Source organism: Hippoglossus stenolepis, chromosome 21, assembly GCF_022539355.2.
Source record: "Hippoglossus stenolepis isolate QCI-W04-F060 chromosome 21, HSTE1.2, whole genome shotgun sequence".
NCBI classification, from domain to species: Eukaryota; Metazoa; Chordata; class Actinopteri; order Pleuronectiformes; family Pleuronectidae; genus Hippoglossus; species Hippoglossus stenolepis.
The window spans coordinates 9,007,088-9,020,753 of record NC_061503.1 but is presented as its reverse complement, the minus strand read 5'-3'; the positions used below and the strand labels follow the sequence as shown (position 1 = coordinate 9,020,753).

The following is a 13,666-nucleotide window of genomic DNA, read 5'->3' as shown; positions in this document are numbered from 1 at the left end:
GTATTGTGTGATGGCGATGTGCCTCAGGGCATCTCTTAACTCTTAACCTGAGCAGTTTGTGAAGTTCTGTTGCATTTGAACAATGTCTATAATCGATATTTGGAGTATTTTTTTACCAAAAACAAATAGCATACAGCTCCTTTTTAAATGAATTGACTTGATTGTATAAGTGTTCATATTGGATTTTATTTGGCTACCAATTGACAGTAATGTTGCTTTACACTTTTGTAGTTGTCTTCACCAAGAGAGATATATCTTTTCAGCCTTTATATCGCAGACATGCAATCACAATCCTTTTTTACTCTGTTGCTTAGGTCTCATATTACATATATGCAGTGTAAGCAAAACTACTGAGAAACACATTGTTCCAAGGTGTTTACCTTAGTGCTAACCCTTTGGCTGCTTTTGTTGTGTTATACACTGTATTTGTAGCCGCCAATGGAGGTTATGTTTTCACCCCTGACTTGGTGGAACGATGCAGTCTTGATCAGGGAAGATCCCATTACATTTTTGGTGCAGATGCAGATTTTTTTTCGCTTTCATAAACATTGTGAGAACAATTTATACCATTTTTCTAGGAAATAATTAATGGATCTTGATGAAAAAAAGTTTGGCTTATTTAGGGAACTGATACCTATGAGTGCGTGTGCAATTTGGTGCAGCTTGTTTGAATTTAAGGGAACTGTTGTGCCTTGGCGAAGGTATGTGCTCTACTGAGTGACATTCTAGTTGATCTAGGGAAACCAGATTTCAAACAAACAATGTGTAGCTCCTATAACATGAGCTGGGTTAATTGTAGTGTAGTATGATAGTATTAATATAATATATAGACTTTATTTTGATGTATGAAGCTGTGACAGTGCAATAGCAGCCAACAGTTTGATGACATGTCTGCAGAGCCAGATGTATCTCTGTCAGAAATTTCCGATACCTCAGATTTGGAAATGAAGTCAGGTGCTTATGAGAAGGAAGAGGTTTTTACCCTTTGCCCATTAACTAATTTAAACATTATTATCCTTAGATTTTTAACTTGAACAGATATGACCATGCTCTGCCACCACCCAGGCTGCAGTGTGTGGGCCAAAGTAAGCTGGTCAGCAAGGTCACCATCCAAGACCAACAGCAACATCACCAGCACTTTACGTAGCTGTGCACACCCAGGGGATGGATGGAGCTCTCCTGACAAGTCTGCCGCAGTCATCCACTGCCTCTCACCCAGACGATATATGCCTACCAGCTTCCTGTCTTTTCCAGCTCACACATCGGATGATCACGAAGCCTTCCTGTGGGTCTATGAGGGATTAGCAGTGGCATGTGGACAACCGGAAGAGGAGGCAGGCTGAGAGCTGCCGAGCAGCGACCGTGGCCCTGGAGCGACATTGTGGCAGAAAAATGAATCTCCATCTCCTTCATTTTGTCCTCCATCCCTTGGTCTGGATTTGTACTATAGAGAATCATAGGAGAGAAGGGCTGGTTAAACAACACTTCCACCAATGCTACTGGTTTGTTTACAACTGTGTTAAGCCCTGCTAAAGATCAAGGTTGTGACTCAAGGCTCACTTTGGGACACCAATGAAGGCATTTTGCATGTTAGAGCAGGGCGTACTTTGCAATATTCACATACTTATTCTTGTATATGACTGGAAACGAGAATACAAAAAAAGATGTCTCCCGCACTTCAAGTCCCCAGATTGACACAGATTGGCATGATTTTACAATGAGAAAATGCACTGGGGAATGTTCACAGGGTTAGTGGGACTCACTATGAAATGGGGCTGAGTTGGGTCCCATATTCACTTCAGAAAAAAAGGGCCCTATGCTCTAGATCAAGGCAATAAATTGTGGTCACTAGGACAGCTGAGCCTCTGCTGATGGGTAGAAAAAAGCTAATGAAAATGTGTGTTTTTCCTCTTTTTCATTGCCCTTCTTTATTTGACCAGGACGCCACTAAAATCCATTAAACGCATGGTTGACATTGTCATGTGTGCACTGAGAGGGAGAGTGTGTTGTGCATGAAATCTAAAATATATTACACACATCCTGGTAAAGTAAATTTTTCCTAGATAACCAGGAGTATTCAGAGCAGCGGCGTAGGCGACATGTCACTTGTTGACACAGTCTCCTGCTGTGGGGCCTGAGCACGAGCGTGATTGTCTGCTCTGATCATCGTGGAGCCAAGCTCATCTCCACTTTATGAGACTGAGCACCTGTTAATAATTTATGCCCCCACTTTACCTGGAAACCAAACCATAGGCTCAGCTGTGCCTGTCTGTCCGCGTTCCTTGTCACCAGACATTTAAGCCTTTTACCCCGTTTTGGACTTGGAGCTATTTACTCAGCCATCCCCACCCCCCACCCCTAACCTGCAATATGCACCAGCCTGGATGAGCTGATGATGCTATAATGCCAAGGGTGCAGGTAGAGCAGTTTTGATGTGTGTATATATATACTGTATATTTTTATCTTTACTTTTTGGGGGCTTGTTTTTTTGTTTCTGTCATTACCTCTCTCCTCCTGTATTGTTTCTCGGAGAGGATGTGTACCCAGTACTCAATGTACTGTCTTCTTCTCTCCCTCCATCCCGAGGGAGTGTCTGTTCCCTTTATATTTCAATGTTTTTTGTCCCCCCCCACTCCCTCCTTGCTCATCGTCTCGTGTTGCACGGCGGTGTCAGATTCAGTTATGTATGCACCCCATGTCTTTGATCCCCCCCGCACTCTTGTGTTGTGTACATTGCATAACCCCCTGCTGCTAAACCTAAAAGTGTACCTCTGCTCTCTCTCTCTCTCTCGCTCTCTCTCTCCTTTTCTCTCTCTCTCTCTCTCTCACACACACTCTCATTCCTCTTTTCTTGACACCCCCTCTTCATCTACCTTTTGCCTCTTTGGCAGCAATCCAGGTCATCCATCCTTCCCTCTCCCCTTCAAGCTGCCTCCCCTTCTTCCAATCCCAGAACCTTGAAAGTTTGCTCTCTTACTCACTCTATTTGTCTTTTTCTTGCTATTGCTGTTCCTCTCATTGTCCCTCGCTATTCCTTCCTTCCCATCCTCTCTCTCTCCTCTCTCTACCCATCTCCCTCTCCCTGCCTCCTCCTGCTCTCCACTCTCCCAGTGGTCTCATTAGGCGTGAAGGAGGTTGCCTGGTGGTTTTGTGTATGTGTGTGAATGTGTGTTCTCTTAGGCAAAGTCTCACTTGACTGAGCATGCCACTTGCACTAGCAGAGGCCCAGGCTCCATTATTACCACAAAGCTGTCACAAACAGTATATAAAGTAGCCTCCTGTTGCTGAGTTGTGGGTGAACACAGGGCACTCTCTTAACAACAGTATAGCAAACACTGTACTGCCCCACCCGTCCTATAGCTGCAGAATGTGCATGTGAAGAATGTAAACAGAACTGTCAGAAATATATGCATAACCGTGACCGGCAATAGTTTTTCCAGCACATACTGATCCTGACACTGAAAATCACATACCAGACACATCTGTCTCTTCTCTGTAATGACACCCCACCTATGTGGTCCAACCTGCGGGATGTCTGATGCCCCTCTGTCTCCCTCTGTACTGAGTCAGTGAGTGATTATGTGTGTGTGTGTGTGTGCGCACAACTGTTTTGCTAGTGTCTAGTTACAGGTATGGGGCCATGCGCAGGAATGAGCCCCCGCACTGCCTCGCTGGCAGGCCTGACCCCGACAGGTCATCGTCCATTACCACATGAAACCTAAATGTCAAGCAGGGCCCCCTGCTACAGCCATTTGTCTTTCTCTGTGGGTCAGCCGGCCTGGATACACATACACACACACACACACACACACACACGCGAACACACTCACCTGCTCTCCCTTGACTATATTTCTCCTCCACAGCATGGAAATATCCCTTTGTCATGATTGCCCCGATACATAAATATAATGAGTAGTAACAGGGGATAATTCTTTTTCCTTTACTCCTCATAAATACCAGAGACAATTTTTTTCTTTTCTTGCTATTGGCTGACAGAGGTTGACTGGACCCAGCTGTTAGCCAACAGTTGTTTAGTTTTAGCTTATCTGTGAGCAGGCAGAATAACCTTTGGTGCTGATCTGGACATAATGGACACAGAGAGCAGTAAACCATCGACATAGGGCTAAGATGCAGCTGGAAACGTCTTTAGGTTTATTTTATCTGCTGTCTGATGATTATGTTAAACTGCTTAAAACCATAAAAAGGGAAAAAAGTAGGTTTCATATCTTACTAGCCCTTCATGGTCTTTGTCTATTGAACTTTTTGTTGCAAGGTCACATCATGAGAGCGATGCATTCATTATTCAAGGATGTGTTATCTTGGAGGTGATTAAGCACGGAAAACATCTTGAATAACTGAACGTGAAACCTCATTTGTTCCCAGTCACCTCGTGCATTAAGTCCTCTTCACCAGGGGAAAGAAAAGCATTTTTCCTTCTGTGTTAAACAACCTCAATCTCTGTATACAGTGATGAGTCCTAACCGCTGTTATCAGAAAGAACACTGGCCAACTCCATCACTCGGTCCCCACATTACTGAGCCGCAGCCATCCATTTTAATAGATAAAGGACAGAGAGACCAAGCAGTGTGTGTGTGTGTGTGTGTGTGTGTGTGTGTGTGTGTGTGTGTGTGTGTGTGTGTGTGTGTGTGTGTGTGTGTGTGTGTGTGTGTGTGTGTGTGTGTGTGTGTGTGTGTGTGTGTGTGTGTGTGTGTGTGTGTGTGTGTGTGTGTGTTATGATAGCTTTTGTAAATGCTACAGTGAGTGTACATGCACACACATGCACATACATAAACACACGACTTGTTTACAGGAAGCTGTCAGCCATGTGTCCTTATGATAAATAAACAGGGACGTGTCCCCTTTTTAATGATGGCATATACAGGCCTGCACGCCGAATATTGACGGAAAGATTGAAAGCGTTCTCAAGGGCCTTTCCAACATGACGTATGGCTCTTGCTCTGTATTTTTTCTCCACTGCCCTTCATTTTTAAACCCCCACCCCACCCCACCACCACCACCACGTTCAGCTCTTCTTTTATTTATCTTAAGACGGCGGCTTGCACAGGCGTTTGTTGATATGAGGGATGCTATAAACACATTTATCAAGGGGGAGACTGCCAATAGGGGAAACATCAGGTTTGTGAATGAAAAGAATGTGATAATAAATGCATAATGCATAACAGAGAAAATTGCATAACAATGAGCTCCTCTGGGATAGCAGAGGGCATCCACATAGTACAGTGCCGAGAAGGAACAGGTTGTTTGCAAGTTTCGTGCAAACACGAAGCACCGTGGCTCATTGTCTTTGAGCAGTGGCAGCTCAGGATACCACAACAACAATGCCACCTGCATTAGCAGTCTGCCCGTGCAACGAGGAAGATGCCGCGCTCCTGGCTTTGATAAATGTTTCATTGTTTATGCTGTCTCTGTCTCCGTCTCCATTTCCGTCTCTCTCCTTTCTTCTCTCGTCTGTCTTTCTCTCTCCTCCTCTCCATCCTACATGCACACCGGCGAGTCTGTTCGAGAGACTGGAGACGAGCTTTTTGCCAAGTGTTGTTTCAGTGTTAGTCAGCCGTTTGATGTCTGTCTCAATTGTTGTTCATCGGCCTCCCTGAGCTGAGATCACAAGGCGCATTTATTAATCTGCAGGTTCAGACTCACAGCCGAGGGGCCACGAGCAGCAGGTCCTCCACATGCCTGCTTTTTTTTTAACTTAAAAACTGTATGCTACCCCCACTTTTTGACTGTTGGCAATTGACCTACTTTTTGAATCTAAACTTAGCTTCACTCAACACAGGGCCATGGAGTTTTGCTTGTGAAAAGGAAAGTGGGGGGGTCAGAGTGTTTTCTGTACTCCACAAAGACGCGGGGTTAATTGATGCATGCTGGTGTCACTGTGCTGATTGCTCACTTTTTTGCCTCTTTGGCTCTTTTTCAAGCTACTCTATTATCTGATTGGCTTTATGTGTGGAGGGCCAAGAAGTATTTTTGAGTATACGTGTGTGGTTGTCTCACAAAAATGAAGAGCTCTCTCTTTACCTAAGGGGGATGGGCTTTGACAGTACTGTAGCGCCCCTAGCCAACCTCCATCCTTCTAACAAAGACCCCACCTCCCCTCCTCACCCACCACCACTCCACTGCTGATAAATGTGTTTTTCTTAAAGGAAGGAGGTGGTTGGTTGAGAGGAGTCTCTTTCTCTCTCTCTCTGTGTGTGTGTGTGTGTGTGTGTGTGTGTGTGTGTGTGTGTGTGTGTGTGTGTGTGTGTGTGTGTGTGTGTGTGTGTGTGTGTGTGTGTGTGTGTGTGTGTGTGTGTGTGTGTGTGTGTGTGTGTGTGTGTGTGTGTGTGTGTGTGTGGCTTGCTAATGCAGTGCAGGGCCGACGTGGCGCGACTACAGGCAGGCTGACTCGAAGGCAGGCCCGCAACCTCGACCCCAGCATCATTTGTTTGGACGAGGGCCGTCAGCGCCTGTCGCGCAGCCCATGATGAAGTGTCAGTCGGTAATTGTCCCCACGAAGCATCCACATCTCAGGGGGTGATGGGGGAGGGAGGGAGGACGGGGAGGCAGGGAGCTGACAGAGAGAGAAATGGCACCCTGGGCTCCTCCTGTTCTCCCTCTCTCTCTCCCTCTGTCCTTTTCACTCCCCCCTTTCTTTCCAGCTTTTCCCTCTAGTCCTCCTACACCAGCAGCTTATATCGAGGTCTGCCTCAGACCAGTGGCCCCCGTGGAGCTTCAGCTGGGGCCAAGTGGCAACATAATGTGTGTTTGTGCATCTGCTGTACATTTGTGTGTGTGTATAAAGTTGCTCAGAGCAGGACGGAGTGCCTCTGTGTATGCACATTATCCACAGTGTTTAAACCTTGCGTATGTTCCTTCCTCCATTATCCATGAACCACTCCTCCTCCTCATTCAGCCCTCCATTTTCCTATCTTTATGCTCCCCACATTCCAATTAGCTCGTGTGCCTTGTACTTTAAATGGGCCATTTATTTTGGTAAGCATCCTTTTGAAACCTCTTTGGTCAAAACAGGGACTGCCTGCGCTTCCCTAACCATCCAAATACATAGATATTTTTTAGCTCTGGTCGTTTTGGTAATTAGATTTAGTGTGGGGCTTATATTGATTGAACGATGTCTCTATGTAATGAAAAGCTTTTACAGGACGCACAGCGGCTATATATAGTGCGATCCATAAAGCGTTACCGTACGGCGGGGGCCCTAATGCTCTTCGCCCGGCTCCTGTACATAAATTGCCAGCGGAGGTTTGACTTCAGAGCCGAATATAAGTGGCTCCATGATGGAGGAGTGGGGGTTGAATAGACAGATAAGACAAGAGAAAGAAGAGATGTAGTAGAAGAGATTAAAGGAAAAGGGATGAAAAAGGGCAGAAGATCCAACATGGAGAAGAAGAAAAAATGAATACTGAAAGGTGGGCAGGGCAGGAAATGTGAAAAAAGGAAACCACCTTGAGATACAAGTCCTATATTTCCTTTTTCCTCCATAAGACACCTCCACCCCTCCCAACATCACCATATCTTCGGTGATGGGATGAATACTGTAATGCATGCTAGATCACTGATAAGACTGCCTATAGAGGAACGGTGGTGAAGCAAGGAAGAAAGGCTGAATTGAGGATAGGAGTGTAAAGAAATAAATTATGAAATATGGGACAGAAGCAGGAGTAGAGGAATAAAAAATGATGTAGAATGACAGAAGAGGGAGACTCCATTGTTTTGGCGTGTGGCTCCCGATGACGCCCTGAGGACAGCAGGTGAATTGGGAGGAGGCAGACGAGGAGGGGGCCTCGCGAGTTTTCGTCCCACTGTCTGTCTGTCTGTTAGTGGCAGGTGGAACACAGCCTGCCACTCCTGCTGTCTAAATGAGGAGCCACGCTTCCATCTCTCCTTCTCTCTCTCTCTCTCTCTCTCTCTCTCTCTCTCTCTCTCTCTCTCTCTCTCTCTCTCTCTCTCTCTCTCTCTCTCTTTAATGGGGCACTGGCCTGAGGCGCTGAAACAGCTCCCTCCGGAGTGACACACACACAGCATGCACACACACTGATCATACATTACAGACACTACTGGATGCCCTTGCACATGGTGTGATGTGCACATGCATCACACACACACACACACACACACACACACACACACACACACACACACACACACAAGGGAGAAGCAGAAGCAGGGGAAACCACAGCCCCCCCCAAATTATGCCTGAGATGATGAATCTGGTTGGTGATTAGTTAGTTGAGGAGAGAAGCTCACTGCTTAGGCCCCTTTAATGGGCCATAATTTGGAAGATAACTGTATTGTACTATCTCTCTTGACATTTAAATCTAATCAGACCCTGCTGGTTAGCACTGTGGTCCAAGACGAGGGAGCCAGGGACGGATGGAAGGCTGCTAGCGGAGAGGGATTGGCCCATAGAAGAGCAAAAGGGAAAACAAGTCCCAACCGTGCGCACACACACACACACACACACACACACACACACACACACACACACACACACACACACACACACACACACACACACACACACACACACACACACACACACACACATTTTATTTATTTTTTTATTTACTGACAATCAGTTCGTGGAGCCTTAAATTGAGCAACAGAGTAGCACAACAGATACACACAGACACTCTCATATCACTAGGGAGCCACTCCAAGGCCTCTTGTGCGCTCCTTATTACCACAGATGAGATGTTCAGTTTGATTAACACTTCTCTTTCATCCTCTTCATTAGCAGAGGAAAAGCCACTGCAGCAGCCGCTGCCCATGAAAACGGGGCATGAATTAGAATCCACTTATTCCATACAATGGTGGTTAATGGTGGGGAGTAATAGGAAAAGGGTGTTTGTAATTGTTTCTTTGGACGGTGCCGTGCGCGCTGCAGCAGCTGTTTCCGTACAGCGGACCCAGTCGCTCAAAGGGCCTGAACAAAGGCCAACGCCGGCCTTGGAGGGCCCACACGACTCTATTCGATAGAGCTCACTAGCAATAAATGCGTGTGGAGGAGCCAATTTCCTCTGGCAAAGCATCCTGCTGAGTGGAGGAGCTGGGCCCCAGTCAATGAGAACCACCTGGTGCTGAGGGAAGTGATTAGGGTTGGCACCACAGTGAGCAAAGAGCTGTTTTGTTAAGGTGGAATGAGAGGGGGCGCTCACCCGCGTTTGGTTTGTTGGAGAAATATTGACGCAAGTTTTTTTTTGTCAGATTGAGATCTGAGACACAGTGTTGTTTTGTTGGTGCTCAATTAGAGGGAATTATTTTGGTTACAACGTGTGTTTTGGGTTCTGACGCTGGTGCTGATTGCCTAGTTGGTTGGAGTGCCTTGGACATGCCACAACAGTGGGGTTGTAGGTTTACCCCCCACACAGACTACACACATACCAAGCAAGAAGTCAAAATAGTTCAGAGAGTTGCTATAACCATGGAGAGGATGAACACTTAACACACAAGTCTACTGTGATGGCAATTTTATAAAAAATGTGTCAGCAAATGTACAGAGAGTAGTGGTAATATCTACATGGTAAGACATTCAGTTGCAGCAGGCCCCAAACTAACTACAAACAGACTCTACTGAACGCCACCAAATGGAATTCACTGTGCTTTATTACACTATGTCACCACGAAATTGAGGCCCTGTCTACACTACTGCAGATATTTTTCTTAAGGCTTCTACAAACTAGAGGTTTTTCAACTCTTGACCCATTTTAAAAACTTGAGAGACCAAAGGCATAATGACAGATTTAACAGATTTTTTATCTTTTAATCTTCAGAACGCACATACTAGATGATTTTGCCAGAACGTAAGACCACACACTTGCGAGAGATCACAAAAACGACTACAAACGCTCACACAAGCATGTCGGGCCAGTAGGATACGTTAAAGTCAATCAACGATCCATCAAATACCAGAGAAAAACGCTGTGGTAATATTTGACAAGGTATACGCCTGTTAATGCCGGAAACTGGAAACATAGAGAAACTGGTTTATGGCTGCCAGTGTGTCTCTGGCCAAGTAGGCTGTAAGGATACATTGCATTAATGTGGATAGGATGTGAATAAACATCCATTACAATGGCCATAATGAATGTTTATATATTTGTCTTTTTGTCAAAGCACTGCAGAGAAGATACATCTCTTGTTTGTTCCAACCATTTTTACAAAAGCTCTGATCAAAACAATTTCATTCCTAATGGATTAGTTACATTACAGGTATATTAAAGGATCATTTTCGTTTTTTTTGTATAGTTTTGTTCATAGTTTTTGTCTGTTACATAATTACTGTACTCACCAAAGTAGCAAGAACATGGCAACAGTGCTACAACAAAGTCAGATGATGGTTGCAAAGAAACCAAAAGGACAGTTTGGGTTACAATTTTACTGCTTCCCTTCGTTTCATCATCTGAATAAATTTGATCACCATAGGGGTTTGATTTAAAGTCAGATAATCATCTGACTGCTTGGGTTTCCTGCTCTGTCTGATTTCTCTTTTAGTGATGTGGCCGTGTTCCCAGATCTCAACAATTAACTTGGTGAGCACAGTTTTGTTATTACCCATAGAAACAGCAGCCAAAACTATAAAAACGAGACCCAAGTTGTAATAAAGTGGAATTATCCTTTAAATTATACAATAAATTATATTCTAGTGCTGCTCATTTTCTTAGAGACAACCCCCTGGAGCTCAGCCTCTGAGGCGCTGCACTGCTCACTTTGATGTTTATTTAATTTATTTGACCTTTTAATTTAACCAGGCATGTCAGATCCTTCTCTGCTACCTATGCTGCTGACACAGTGCTCACCCCCAGTGTGTGTGCCGTGGGAGCGTTATCACAGTTGAGTGAATCTTGGCTCGTGGATCGTAGCGCTGATCACATTTGATGATGGGATGCATACCACAGGGGATCGTGTATGTGTTTATGTGTTTTTTGAATGGGTGTATATGTGTGTATATAAAGCAGAGTGATGGCAGCCAGGTGAAGGAGGTCATGGTAGCCCTGGTTGTGTGTCTGGCTGGCATTGATCTATTTTCTCTGCTGGATCTACCATTCTTGTACCACCACCTTCATATCCTTTATCTTTATTTTTGCATTTCATCGTCCATTTCCCATATTCAACTGTTCTTTCTTTCTTTCTTTCCCAGTTCCATTAGGAGATCTATGTATTGTCTATATCCTAACCCTAACCCTATTTCAATTTTGGCCTACTTGTCTTCTGCTGTCCTCCTATCAGCCTCTGTTCTGTGTCCTCTTTGTTCCCCCTCTCTGTCTGTTTCTCTTTTAATCGCTGTTCATCTCTGTATCTTGGCATTTAGGGCCTCTAATTGAGCTGGCGTCACTTGAATACTTGGTAAGGCAGGAACGGCAGAGAATCGCATCATTGTTTTCTGTGTCCTGCACTCAGAGAGAGGGCAGGGCTGCTCCCTCTCTCCCTATGTGTGTTTGTGTGAGAGAGAGAATTCTACTGAGAGGGAAATGGAGAATATAGAAGATAAATCTAATTTAAGACTGCAGTTTTATGGAGATGGATTGCATGTTTATGTGTGTTTTGTGTGTGCATATTCATTCAAAAATGGCAGTTTTATTGCTTTCATTTTCTTTACTCTACATTTTCACGGAGCTACTCTGTGAACTGAATGCACTTTTGCGGGGACAATACAACCCACTATAACCTTTATAAACAGATAATCGCCATAATAGATTTTAAAGCAATTTTGGAACATTTTCAAATACGTTGCTGTTGGGTTAAAACAATCAACAGATTAATTTGATCTACAGACAATTTAATAATCTGCCTTAAAAAGTCTTAAATATATTAATATAAATAACATTATCAAGGCCTACCAAAACATTTTAGAGCTTCCTCTGTCACGCTTAAAATAAGTTATATTAAATGAGAAATGTTTAGGCCTCATACAGAGTTTTGTATGTTGTAGTTCTCACCACTCATACAAATATTATCACGCTGTAATAAAACTACACCCAAGACAACATGGAACTGCACTACACTCAGCGATGTCTCAATAGAGATGGAGAATAGGAATTTAAAAAATAAAACCAAATTAATCAAAATCATTCCTCACAACTCACATTCTCCTCCTTCAGGTAATAATTCAAACGTCTGTGTAACAATCCCTTGTGAGAAAGTAGATCCAAGCACAAAACACTGAAAGTACCAACCTTCACTGTTAAATCACTGGTTGTTCCTCCTCAGCTGAGAAATCATCCCCAACCCTGTTTCCAAAAAGTGGAATGAAGCAATAGTCTGCTTCTTTTCCAAAATGTATTTGACAGCTACCTCTCTACACTAACAAATCCCAGCACGCACACACACACACACACACACACTGGAATACAACCTTGGCTCGCTCCAGTGTGCTGCCGAGTCACTGATCAATCAGGGTGAGGTTGTGGTCTCCGTTTTTTTGATGCAGCACATATTGTAGCCAAATCTTCACTATTCCCTTTCTGCCTGCAGCGCCTTAGGTTAGTGTGTATGTTTGTGTGTGTGTGAGAAAGAGAGAGAGAGAAAGAGGTTGCTGTACTTGGGGCTCTCAATCTTTCAATGTGTTTGGAGAGGTAGAGGAGGAAAGAAAGAGTGTGACTGAGAGAGAAAGATGGAGAGAGAGAAATGGCCTGAGTTCTCAAGTTGCAAACAGAAAAAGGAGCCACTGCAGGATGCCCTACAGGCAATTAATGTAGCCAACACACACACACACATATTGAAAAACCTGGTGGAAAAAAAACAACAGAAATATGAAACAGTGACAGCACACGTCAGCACATACAGTAAGAGATAGAGAGCACACGTGCATGTACGCGCACGTTCACCCAGCAGTGTGTGTGTGTGTGTGTACATGTCTTTGTTCTGTCTGGCTGTCCTCTTGGCACGTAAATCATAATGGATCTCATTATCCAGCTGGGTCGCTTGGTGGGGCCTGTCTGGCGGGAGATGATAGCTGGATGGCTGAAGGGCTGCCACCACACACGCACACACGCACACACACACACACACACACACTCACACTCACACTCACACACTCAGCGTGCGTGTTATTTAGCTTATATTGGTGTAGGTGTATACACTGCTCATTCTCACTCATATCACATCAGCAGGCCATACAACTACTACACACACGTGCACATTCACATGCATGCGCAACACTCTCAGCCCATCCAGACACAATGGACATTAGTGGCTCAGCTTGCCGTCAGACAGAAGGCGAAGTGATGCAGAGCAGAGGGTGTGACGGATGAAAAATGAAACTTATCGTCTTACTCCCTCGCTCTTGTCACCCCCCTTTCTTTCTTTTTTTGCTTTCCTTCTTGCTTACTTTCTTGCGTCCCTCCTTCCTCCCCATCTCCCCTTTGTCACTCGTTCGGAGGACAGCGGCAGATGTTGGTTCGTCCCTCGAGGTGAGCAGGGTTTGTGTGCTGCCATCTTTTTCCTCCTTATCGCTGCGCAGTCTCCCACACAGGACACCAGCAAGTCATGAATCACTCATACAGAACACATCAGTTGCGTCTGGGGTAAAAAAGAAAAGTGTTGCCCCAGTAAATCACGTGTGTTGTAAGTGTTGTGCACAAACACACATGCGCGCCGCAGCCGTTTGGTATCCGAGCAGCGCTGGCTCTTATACTGTGAGCACAGG

General features: G+C 44.8%; 1 protein-coding gene across 8 annotated transcripts in view; it reads left to right on the top strand.

The window, feature by feature from the left end:
- Positions 1 to 13,666, top strand: part of raraa (retinoic acid receptor, alpha a) — a 145,707-nt gene that overhangs the window by 25,971 nt on the left and 106,070 nt on the right. The window lies entirely within an intron of this gene.